This window comes from Cydia splendana, chromosome 15 (assembly GCF_910591565.1).
Source record: "Cydia splendana chromosome 15, ilCydSple1.2, whole genome shotgun sequence".
Taxonomy (NCBI): Eukaryota; Metazoa; Arthropoda; class Insecta; order Lepidoptera; family Tortricidae; genus Cydia; species Cydia splendana.
The window spans coordinates 11,330,168-11,342,157 of record NC_085974.1 but is presented as its reverse complement, the minus strand read 5'-3'; positions in this window follow the sequence as shown (position 1 = coordinate 11,342,157).

The window sequence follows — 11,990 nt, the reverse complement described above, 5'->3', positions numbered from 1 at the left end:
TCGAGCTTGACAAACATGTGGCTAAAAAACTTGCTTAACAAACATAACGAAGAGGACAAATCGCCAAACGTGAACTATGCGTAGGCCTGAGATACACTTGTAAGTTTTACTTACGTAAGTAGGGACAAAGCTATTTGTTAGAATGAGATAACGATATTCATCTCTCATTCTGTAGTATAGCCGTGTCCCTACTTACGTAAGTAAAACTCACAAGTGTATTTTGGACCTTACAAAACCGGTCCAGTAATGACGGAGATATGGAGGAAAAAACATTAAAAAAATCACAATCGAATCTCCTCCTTTTGAGATTTGGAAGTCAGTTAATAAATGAGGGCGCTACTTTCTACGTAGCTGTCACATTTCTGACGTAAAATGCTTACACATGGCAACAATTTATAGTATGTCAAGCCATTTCCGTCAGTAGAAAAAAGGTGAGAGTCAGGATGGCGGGTGTACCTAGATAAAAATAAACAAAAAGCATACCATATTTTAGTACCTAATTTGTACTATTTGGTACCTCCTTTAAAAAAATTAGTACCTCACGGTATTAAAAGTTATCACCAAAAAACATTACACCCGCCATTCTGACAGTCAGAATGGCGGGTGTATTTTATTACGCAATGATCTCGCGATTATTGATAAATTCTATAAAAGACAAATTTTAGTACCTTTTTAGTACTTTCATATTCATTTATAAATTGAGCCACATTATTTGTGGTTTCCGAGTTTTACTCATTTTACACTTTACATTGCTATTACAATTTTACAGGCGCTTCGATTTTTCACCGTATCGATTTTGTTTTTAAGAAAAAACGCTACGCTACAACTATTGTTATTACGCCAGGATTTAGTACCTTTTACGTTTAATTTGTTACCCTTTTACGTTTAATCTGTTCAATTAACTATGAAAATTACCTCTTACAAATGGCCAGGCGCGATGTCAAAGAATTCTTCCTATGAAAAAGTTCCGCGTACCGTATACCTATACCTACTCTTAAGTATATCGTGATTACTGATTAATCAAATAAAACCCGCAAATTATGTCTGTTTTTCGGTATATTAGTGTGATGAATAGACTTCTTTGTGGGATCCCGTTGATTTTGCTAAGAAGACATACGATTGAAATACATATCTTTTAGAAATCATCATCATCTTCCTCGCGTTGTCCCGGCATTTTGCCACGGCTCATGGGAGCCTAGGGTCCGCTTGGCAACTGATCCCAAGAATTGGCGTAGGCACTAGTTTTTACGAAAGCGACTGCCATCTGACCTTCCAACCCAGAGGGTAAACTATGCCTTATCGGGATTAGTCCGGTTTCCTCACGATGTTTTCCTTCACCGAAAAGCGACTGGTAAATACCAAATGATATTTCGTACATAAGTTCCGAAAAACTCATTGGTACGAGCCGGGGTTCGAACCCGCGACCTCCAGATTGAAAGTCGCACGCTCTTACCGCTAGGCCACCAGCGCTCCTATCTTTTAGAAATACAAGCAATTATTTCATTTAACTATTACATGATGTTTTTCTATCGTCTTGGTACAGTTTTTCTTCTGACAAGGTCGCTGTGTCTGAGTATGAATATGGCACGGAAAGCGACCCCACAGGGAATATTACGCAAAACTCTGCGTAGAGGGCGTCACTAGCATCAACACAGGGCCTACCGCGAAACACGAAAATCAAAAGTTCGGTTTCTGCCTCTCTATCACTCTTGCATATTCGATCGATAGAGAGGCAGATAACGAAGTTTCGATTTTTGCGTTTCGCGGTTAAGCCACTTGTACACAAACCGCCTTGAGTATCAATGTCTAGCCTAGTTCGGACTGCATAGTCGAGTGGCGAGTTGCGAGTATTACGTGCAAAGAATATAATACTCACTAGGAGAAGAACGGTAACTCCATACAAAAAAATGTCCCCAACCGTTTATACGTTTATACTAGTGGCGCCGTCTTTGTGTACCAATGGAACTAAAGTTGACAACCGGTTTAGCCTGGCGGGTATTGGTAGGTAGTAATTCTGTTGATAAACATATTTGTTATCTTCATATCACGAAATATATGCAAGATGCAAATATTACCCCTTGTTTGTGGTATTATCAATTGATTTAAATAAAAGGCATGTTTATGTTTATAACATTATATATATTATTTATTAAAAAATGTTTTACATATAAAAATATACACTGAAAACTGGCAACTGGCAACTTAATAAAAAAATAGACATTAATAAAGCGCATTCACAAAGTTTTCAGTACCTTTTATACAAATAACATTAGGCATGCCTACCTATTACACTTTACACACAGATACACTACACTTTACATACGGCATTTTACACAGATTTCCAACTTGTATTCATACATTTCTTCACGGTTAATTAATACGCTTTCCAGATGCGTTATGACTCGGTTCCTTCTGGACCCACTAAAGTTGTAAATTTCACTCTGGCTGCTTCAACAGCCGTTGCTCCGCATTTAGCACATTTTCTATGTGCATTGCTGTAATCCATGTAGGTACAGACTTACAGTCTTAAGTGGTACGTAGCGGTACACGTTGTATGTATTATTTAAAGAGTTAATAAATAAAATTTTCGTTATGAACTTTAACCACAGCAGTTGGACAGAGTCATTGACAAATATATTTTTTATTATGGTGGGTAAACGTACCTACCCTCCATATATTTTATGAACATTGATAAAGACAGTTGGAAACAAATATTCATTATAAAACTTAATCGCATGTAATTAAGTTTTAAGCGTTTTAAGTCCCGTTTTATGATTAATATTGTATAAAATTCGTGATAATTTAAATCAGAGTTGGGAGCAATGTTGCTGTAGAAAAATGTTTTTATTTTTATTACTCGCAACTTTTTCCCGGAGGCCAACGCACACATAGAAGATTAAGGCGCACACATGCGCAATTATTTGGGGACATAACTTGCTTAGGAAGTGAACAGGCCTTGATTACGTGTCTGAACACCAACAATTTAGTCGAGTAGATTAGTCAGTAAATTAGTCGAATGGATCCATTTTGTTCTATTTTTTCTGGCGAGTGAGCCTCCCCGTGGCCTCACTCCACCACTCTTACTAGTCTTCTCGACTAAATTTTTGGTGTTCAGACACGTTTAGCAACTAAAATACTCACTGTATGTATGTTGGTTTTTCGGGGATACTTAGGGGGGGGGGGGGGATTTAAGGTTAATGAGGGCATTTCCGTCATAGTTTAAGCCGGCCTTCACTTTGGCCGGTCATAACTATGATGATATTAACTTTTTAATAAACCTCCTCACTGTAATAGATTAAGGTGGTTCGCCTAGGTTACTCAAAACTTAACTCTCGCTAGATGGCACCACTTTTGCAAAATTTCAGGTTTTATTTTTTTGTGAAATGGTCATGGTATTTGTATACTTAAAAGTATGTTTCGCGCACTCTTTAAATAAATATTGAACTATTAAAATAAACATTGAATACTTCATTGTGCAAAAACCACCTTTTTAATTCGACGGAGTGTTGCTGTCACGCTTTTTCCTACTATTACTCACACATGCAAACAGTGTTTCCGTGATCCTTGTAGTAGACAATTTCACACAACGTAAGTATGTTGCAATAGCGTAACGGTATGTTCGTGGAAATACGTGCAAGAGGATTGGGGTTCAAGACTGGTGCGAGTAGGTAATTTCTTTTTGTTTATTTTAGTCTTTTTGTGTTATCTTACCTTTAAACGAGCAATTATTATATATATATTTTTATTTATATATTTGGATGATATCAGAAACGGCTCTAACGATTTCAATGAAATTTGCTATAAGGGGTTAATTTTAATTTTTAATTTTCTTTATTTCTTTATTTTAAATCACATGCATAAACTTACAGCTAATGATGCCAAAACGCTTATACAGTAGGGACAATACATACAATCAGATTCAAACACAGTCTAGAGATTAAAACATTAAAACAAAACATAAACAATCAAATACGGTCAGGTTAAATCACAAACATTACATTAGGTACACATAAATTAAATTAAATGCAACAGAGGGTAGGACGTCAAACTTAAACTTACACACATATATACATAATATATACGAAAATTCCATTATTCATTCTTCAAATACACATTAATATAATTTAAGAATTTTCTAGTGAAGACACCGACACTATCGTAGTATACGTCAGCATCATGTTTGATATTAAAAAAGTCATTAAAAAGTGCCAGAGCTCTAGCAGTGGGAGCGTTCTGGGCCCGACGAGTACGAATCGCACCGCGCGCGAACAGAGGCCTTCGTCTACGCACCCCACCCTCACCAGTGTCTTCCGCGATCAGTCGCGCCTGCGGTACAAACAAACCGATGCGCTCTAAGACAGTTGGATTGTCGACCTTATTATTGAGCAGTTGGTAGTAGTGCACCGCAAGTAGGAGTTTGCGCCGTAACTCGAGTGTATCTAAACCCACCATCCCTGTCACGAAAAGAGAGGGAAACAGAAAGGGATAGTACCCGTACTGCCTCTTGTAGAGAAATCTCGCAAATTTCCTTTGGATCCTCTCTAACATCAGAGTGTACTTTTTCTCACTTGGATCCCATACCGTGGACCCGAATTCCAATAGGCTACGTACGTAAGCATTGTACAAAACTTTGGGTATGAGTCTACTTTTAAACTGGGAGCTGATTCTCATTATGAAACCCAAAGTTTTAGTTGCACGCTTACAGATGGCAGTTATATGCGAACGGAAATTAAGTTCCCTGTCCATATTTATGCCTAGGTCACGTATTTCCTGCTCTCTTGCTATCTCGACGCCACTTAGATGGTAGGAAGAGTGAATCGGCGATTTGGCTCTTGTGAATGTAATGACTTTACATTTGCTTTCGTTGAAAAGCAGACGATTAGCCTTACTCCACTCAGCAACAGCGTTTATGTCTAGCTGTAATTTGTCACAGTCGCTAACATTTTCGACCTGCAAAAATATTTTAAGGTCATCGGCAAACATGAGACACCTCGCATACTCAGTGACTCTTGGTAAGTCGTTGATCATTATGAGGAACAACGTTGGGCCAAGAGTACTCCCTTGGCTCACTCCAGAACGCGTATAGAATGGTTGGGATTCGTGACCTGCAAGTCCTACATACTGTGATCGACTGCCAAGGTAATTCGCAAAAAAACGCAGAAGCTGGGGCACAAATCCTAGTTGGGCAAGCTTTTGCAATAGAATGTCGTTGTCGACTAAATCAAAAGCCTTTTTAAAGTCAAAATAGGCTGCGTCGACTTGCCTACGCGCATCGATGGCCCCCAGCACGTATTCCACAAAGGCTACGTGATTAGTCGTAGTAGATCTGCCTGTACGGAACCCATGCTGCGAGTCATCGAGCAGTCCAGCTATTTGCCGACTTATTTGGTAATCAAGTATCGACTCGAATAACTTGCCGAAAACAGGTAAAACAGCAATTGGCCTGAAACTTGTTACATCCGGACCCAAACAAGAAGCAGAACCTCCCTTGGGCACAGGTGTAACTCTTGACACTTTCCAACGTCTAGGAAAGGAGGCTTGTTTCAAAGACAGGTTAAAAATGTGTAAGAGAGGTGCCTTCAGGACTGACATGCAGTCAATGGCCAGAAATGGGGGAACGGCATCGGGGCCGGCTGCAGACCGAGGTTTTAGTCTCTTAGTTGCACGAAGCAGCTCCCACTCCTCCACCCCATCGACAGCGATTCTTCTAACTCCGCCCACCCCCTTCACGCTCTGTGCAGCATCGTCCGCGTCCAGTCGCGGTATATCTGGTTGGAAAACAGAACTGAAGTATTCCGCAAAGGCTTCAGCTGCATCTTGGCCCGTTACGAGGTTATCTTTAAAGAAGAATTCTTTACACGATAATTTCCCCTTACGCTTTTTTTTCACAAATTGCCAGAATTTAGTCGGCTCATTCATGATATTGTCTTACGGGGTTGGATCTCTTAGCTAGGTCTGATCTGTGAAAAAACGCGCATTTTTGAGTTTTTATGTTTTCTAAGCTTTGGTCGGTCTCCCAGATATTCAATCTCTTCTTCCTCGCGTGGGGTCCGCTTGGCATCTAATCCCAGAATTGGCATGGGCACTAGTTTTTACGAAAGCGACTGCCCTGACCTTCCAACCCAGAGAGTTAACTTATTGGGATTAGTCCAGTTTCCTCACATTGTTTTCTTTCACCGAAAAATAGGTATCGGTATATAAATAGGTTTCGGTAAATAGGTATCAAATGATATTTCGTACCAAATATCATTGGTACGAGCTGGGGTTAGAACCCGCGACCTCCGGATTGCAAGTCGCACGCGCTTTCCGCTAGGCCACCACCGCTCCCCCAGATATTCAGTATTAGTTGGTATTAGGGTATGTGCGGAAAGAGAAGAGTCGTAGAATGTATGGGCTCCCCTACATTTCAAGACTCTTGTCTTTCCGCACAGACTCTATCAATAAATTACTTTATCAACGTTTTCAAAAAAAATATTCAATACCTGATTTTCACAGCTTTTAGGGTTCCGTACCCAAAGGGTAAAACGGGACCCTATTACTAAGACTCCGCTGTCCGTCCGTCCGTCCGTCTGTATGTCACCAGGCTGTATCTCACGAACCGTGATAGCTAGACAGTTGAAATTTTCACAGATGATGTATTTCTGTTGCCGCTATAACAACAAATACTAAAAACAGAATAAAATAAAGATTTAAGTGGGGCTCCCATACAACAAACGTGATTTTTGACCGAAGTTAAGCAACGTCGGGCGGGGTCAGTACTTGGATGGGTGACCCTTTTTTATAGATAATGGTACGGAACCCGTCGTTTGCGAGTCCGACTCGCACTTGGCCGGTTTTACCTGAAATAAAATGAAAACATTTATTTAAGTATTTATTTATTTTGAATTCAAGTACAAGTACATTTTTTTCATATTTGTTATCCGTAGTAGTCCCTGTACCTGAAAGAAATATAATATCATGAATCATGATAGGAAAAAATCTCTGATGTAATAGGAAGAAAGATGATGCAACAATATGGATTCTAATAATGTTATAATCGAGTTATAATTTACTTACCTGGTAGTAACTGTAATTGTGTTCTTCATTCATGGACAAAAAATCCATTATTTTCAACCACAGGAAATATTATACATTTCTTTTTTATTGCAGTGAGGATGTCCTGATTGTAAAAATCAAAGAGATTAGGTAGAGTACAATTTCTAATTATCTTTGTAAAAAATAAACAAATACGCGTAGTCATTCGCTTTTTGAAAATAAGAAAAATTAAATAAACATATAAAAAAAAACAATACGAAATTTAGGTGTAAAAAAATTACAAAAAGTTATATCCCAGCATACAATGCTGGGGATCGAACCGGGAACTTTCCGATTGAAAGCAAAAAAGCGACTGTTTGCAAAACACGCCATGATAGTTCTTAGCTAAGCTGACGAATTTCGGGTACTTATTCTCGCTTCAGTCAATTAAGTACCTGTCAACAAAATTGCACTAAACATGACGGCACTCCAAATTCGCGCCGTGGTCAGCCCGGCAACGTCGGAAATAGTATGGCAACGTCGCAAATGTATCTGTACACGACATTTGTGACACACACATACGTAAAATTGATGAAAATTTAACTATGATTATTGCATGATTTCTGTATGAAACATTGTTTTCCTATTAATTTCGCGCAAACGAATATTCGAAAGTAGATAAATGCGGAAATATTTATGTACTAATAGTGTGTAGTGACTTAATGCAATGCGATTGAATTTTGTATGAAAATCGAACCACCTTAAGCATTTATTTAACCTATGAGATATAGACGACCAGTCTGGCCTAGTGGGTAGTGACCCTGCCTGCGAAGCCGATGGTCCTGGGTTCGAATCCCAGTAAGGGCATTTATTTGTGTGATGAACACTAATATTTGTTCCTGAGTCATGGGTGTTTTCTATGTATATAAGTATGTATTTATCTATATAAGTATGTATATCGTCGCCTAGCACCCATAGTACAAGCTTTGCTTAGTTTGGGGCTAGGTTGATCTGTGTAAGATGTCCCCAATATTAATTATTTATATATTTTATTTATTTATATAAAGGTACTCATATTAAACTCCTAGTACTGCTGGTTATTTAAATATGATTTTTTTTAAAGACATGTCAGTTGACGGATTTTCCCTAGGGTTTGGGGCATTTCTGTCAACCAACGATTTTTCTTGTATCGTGACGTATTACAAACATGTAGGTACGTCAAGTGAACATAAATACCACTATACCCTTAATCGAAACTAAACCTTAGTGAACTCAATTTAAGGTTAAATTTAGATTTTATTCCCAAATATATTCTTGGGGCAAACCCGTCCTATTTTTAAATTAAACCTTTAAAAAAAGTTTAAAAATAATATCTACTTTTTAATTTTAAATAATACAGCACAGATATCTTAGATTGATGTACGAAAGCTACCACGAATTTATATGAGAAATTTGACAATTCAGTAAAAATCTCGCATCACTGCATGAGTATGATATGAGTTATACTTACCTAAGTGAGTCAAATCAAAAAAGGTTGGCAATATATGAAATAGGGAAATTCCGGCACATGACGATTTTTCCCGTTTCGTAATTGACGGATTTGTCCGCTCGATAGTTTTGTAAACACAAATTTTAACCACCCATGGTTTCTCACCAAGAGATTATAATGTAAAATGGATAAAAAGACCGATAAACATGCATATCGAACAATAATAAACATACTAAGGGCTGATTTAGACTGCGCGCGAACTCGCATGCATTTTAGTTACATTGCGGAATTTGCGGACTGTTGGTTACGTCCAATTCAACCGACCGATCAAAAACCGCAGTGTAATGAAACTCGCATGCGAGTTCTCGCATCGTCTAAAATTCTAAATAAGCCATTATTAAGGCCTAACTTACATCGTCTCATCCCAACTTCACAAAACAGAGCAGCACACTTAGCTCGATATCAAGTTCGGAACGTACCTGAACTTTAATAGCGTTATTTTTTTTCATTTACTGGCGACTGAGCGCTGTTTCTGACTACTGTTGTGATCTGTTTTTGACTACTGGTATTAAATATGCTCTCTACTTTAGCGATCGAGTCAGCAAGTGCATACTGTTGTTAGAATAGTCGCAAATGTTGTTGGACGGATTTACTCCTCTGACGGATTTGGCCACATTGACCTTAATAGTTTTGTTTTTCACATTTTCCCTTCAAATATAAATTTATTTTTCAGTGTGAAAAAGAAATGTTTTGTAATGTTCAATTCGAGCGCTTTCAAATGATATCCTACTCGACCTAGTAACTATAGACTTGTAAATTTTGCCCCCTCTTTATATTTGGCATTTTCCATAATTATTAAAAATTCATAAACAAATAATCATTCCAAATTTCTAATCGATAGCTTCCGTAGTTCCCGATATATTTAGCGATGTGACATACGGACGGACAGACGGACAGAGTCGCACCATGAGGGTTCCTTTTGTACTTTTTTGGTACGGAACCCTAAAAAGGACATCAACGGGACGAGAAGTCATATACCGACAAACAGACATAATTTGCGGGTTTTATTTCATTAATCACCATATACTTAAAAGTAGGTATTAGGTACACAATTACAAGCACAATGAAGAGCAGAATTTTTTCATACGAAGAATTCTATGACATGGCGCCTGGCCATTTGTAAGAGGTAATTTTCATAGTTAATTGAACTTAACAGATTAAACGTGAAAGGGTAACAAATTAAACGTAAAAGGTACTAAATCCTGGCGTAATAACAATAGTTGTAGCGTAGCGTTTTTTCTTAAAAACGAAATCGATACGGTGAAAAATTAAAGCGCCTGCAAAATTGTAATAGCAATGTAAAGTGAAAAATGAGTAAAACTCGGAAACCACAAATAAAATGGCTCAATTTATAATTGAATATGAAAGTACTAAAAAGGTACTAAAATTTGGCTTTTATAGAATTTATCAATAATCGCGGGATCATTGCGTAATAAAATACACCCGCCATTCTGACTGTCAGAATGGCGGGTGTAATGCTTTTTGGTAATAACTTTTAATACCGTGAGGTACTAATTTTTTTAAAGGAGGTACCAAATAGTACAAATTAGGTACTAAAATATGGTATGCTTTTTGTTTATTTTTATTTAGGTACACCCGCGATCCTGACTCTCACGAAAAAAGCGGCTAAAAAATGTAGGCGCGAAGGGTTATCGTCCCATAGAAAAGTTGAATATCGCGCCTTTTTCTACTGACAAACTTGTTTGACCGACTATAGTATGGAAATTTTAGAGTTCCATTTTATTTAATTTCTACTATTTTATGTCCCACTATGGCGGCAATGGATCAAAAATCGCGTGGATATATAACAAGGTCTGTGGAGCCCTTAACTGATACTGTATCTGTGGTAAGCCGAAATATTTCCTGTCAAATGTCGAATACCTTTATTATGTTTATTTTTATCTTGCTACTTATTTTAAAATGGTAAATTTAAAAACGATATTATAAAAGTGCAAGCCGAGCACTTTCATTTGATACCAAACTCGACCATACTTTCTTGCAAAAAGATGACCAGAATAGCAAGACCCCTCACAAATAGCTTTTTAACCTTCTAAGCTCTTCTAGCTCAATAACCCCTTGATCCAGCCTGCTCATAATTTAATGACCAAAATATAATGCCCTCAACTACACGTTTACCCAATTTCATTTAAATTAGAACAAATTTACTTAAGTTCTTGAGTATCAAACTATCCTCTGATAGTTCAGCTTAAATTGGCTTAAAAACATCGAAATGCCGGGACGTGCCCCTAGCCAGCCGCGTGTCCCAAGTCGAATGTAAGAACTTCGTTCGCTTCGCTCGCTCGTTCGATAAATAAATAAATAATATTGCTGCTTTTTATACAAAGGCTACCATTTCACAAAGATATCAAATAAATATGTACACGTATACGTATAAACACACGTTACTTGAATGATACTTCCAAGGCCTACCTACTGTAAAGGAACAAAACAAAACTCGGAGCAGAAAAAACTCGCTTTTAAAGAACGAACCAAAAAAATAATCCGTTTAACTTCATCGTCGGCGGCACAATAATACAATTGTCTTTGTGAGTCACACTGGGAGTTTCGCTGTTGTTTCATCATGCAGTAACCTAGCTGCCAACTCCTAACATAAGGTGATTTGAATCACAGAAAATATCGTCATTATTGCGACGTAGTTTCATCATTCGAACTACGTGGCGGTTAACCATATTATTCCAACTCACCCTATGAGACTTCCAATAGTGAGTATTATATTCTTTGCTTCCAATCGTCCAATTTAAATTGTTTAGCGAGTTCGCTCGTTACTCATCGCGTTTGGTAGATCATGTTTATTTGCATAGATTACGAACGGGACGTTCTTGAATTATTTTTCTTGTAATTGCAATAATAATCAGTATGTGCATGTGTACAGTCACCTGCAATATTATGTTACACAACGAAGACCGCAAAAATATGTGACGCGCTCTTATTGCGCTACAAATAAGATCGTGTCAGATATTTATGCGGCCTTCGATCTATAACATATAATTGCTGGAGCTGGTGTTGGCCAGTTTCGCGTTTAGGTGTTGGCAGTATTGCTGATATGGTAGTCCTGTTCTGGAGTTCGAGCGTTTGTCACTACCTCCAACCCGCTTATTTCTAGGTTATGGGTCCAGCATGGTTCCACTGCTTATAATAGTGGGTACCTAAGTTGATATGAGTAATCCTGTGGTTCACAGGTGACGTGACGTTTACGAGACCCCAATGGGGAAGGCAACTGTCAAAGGTTTATAAAGATAGCGCCAGGATAATTTTCCCGTTTCTACGGGATTAGACTTAAAGAGGCTATACAATTCCAAAAAATAAACAAGAATTGGTAAGATCGATGGGGAAACCTATGTATGGTATGGTATCTACTATCTATACTTAAATAGCCCTTTTACGCACATGTTCAGTCGTAGATGCA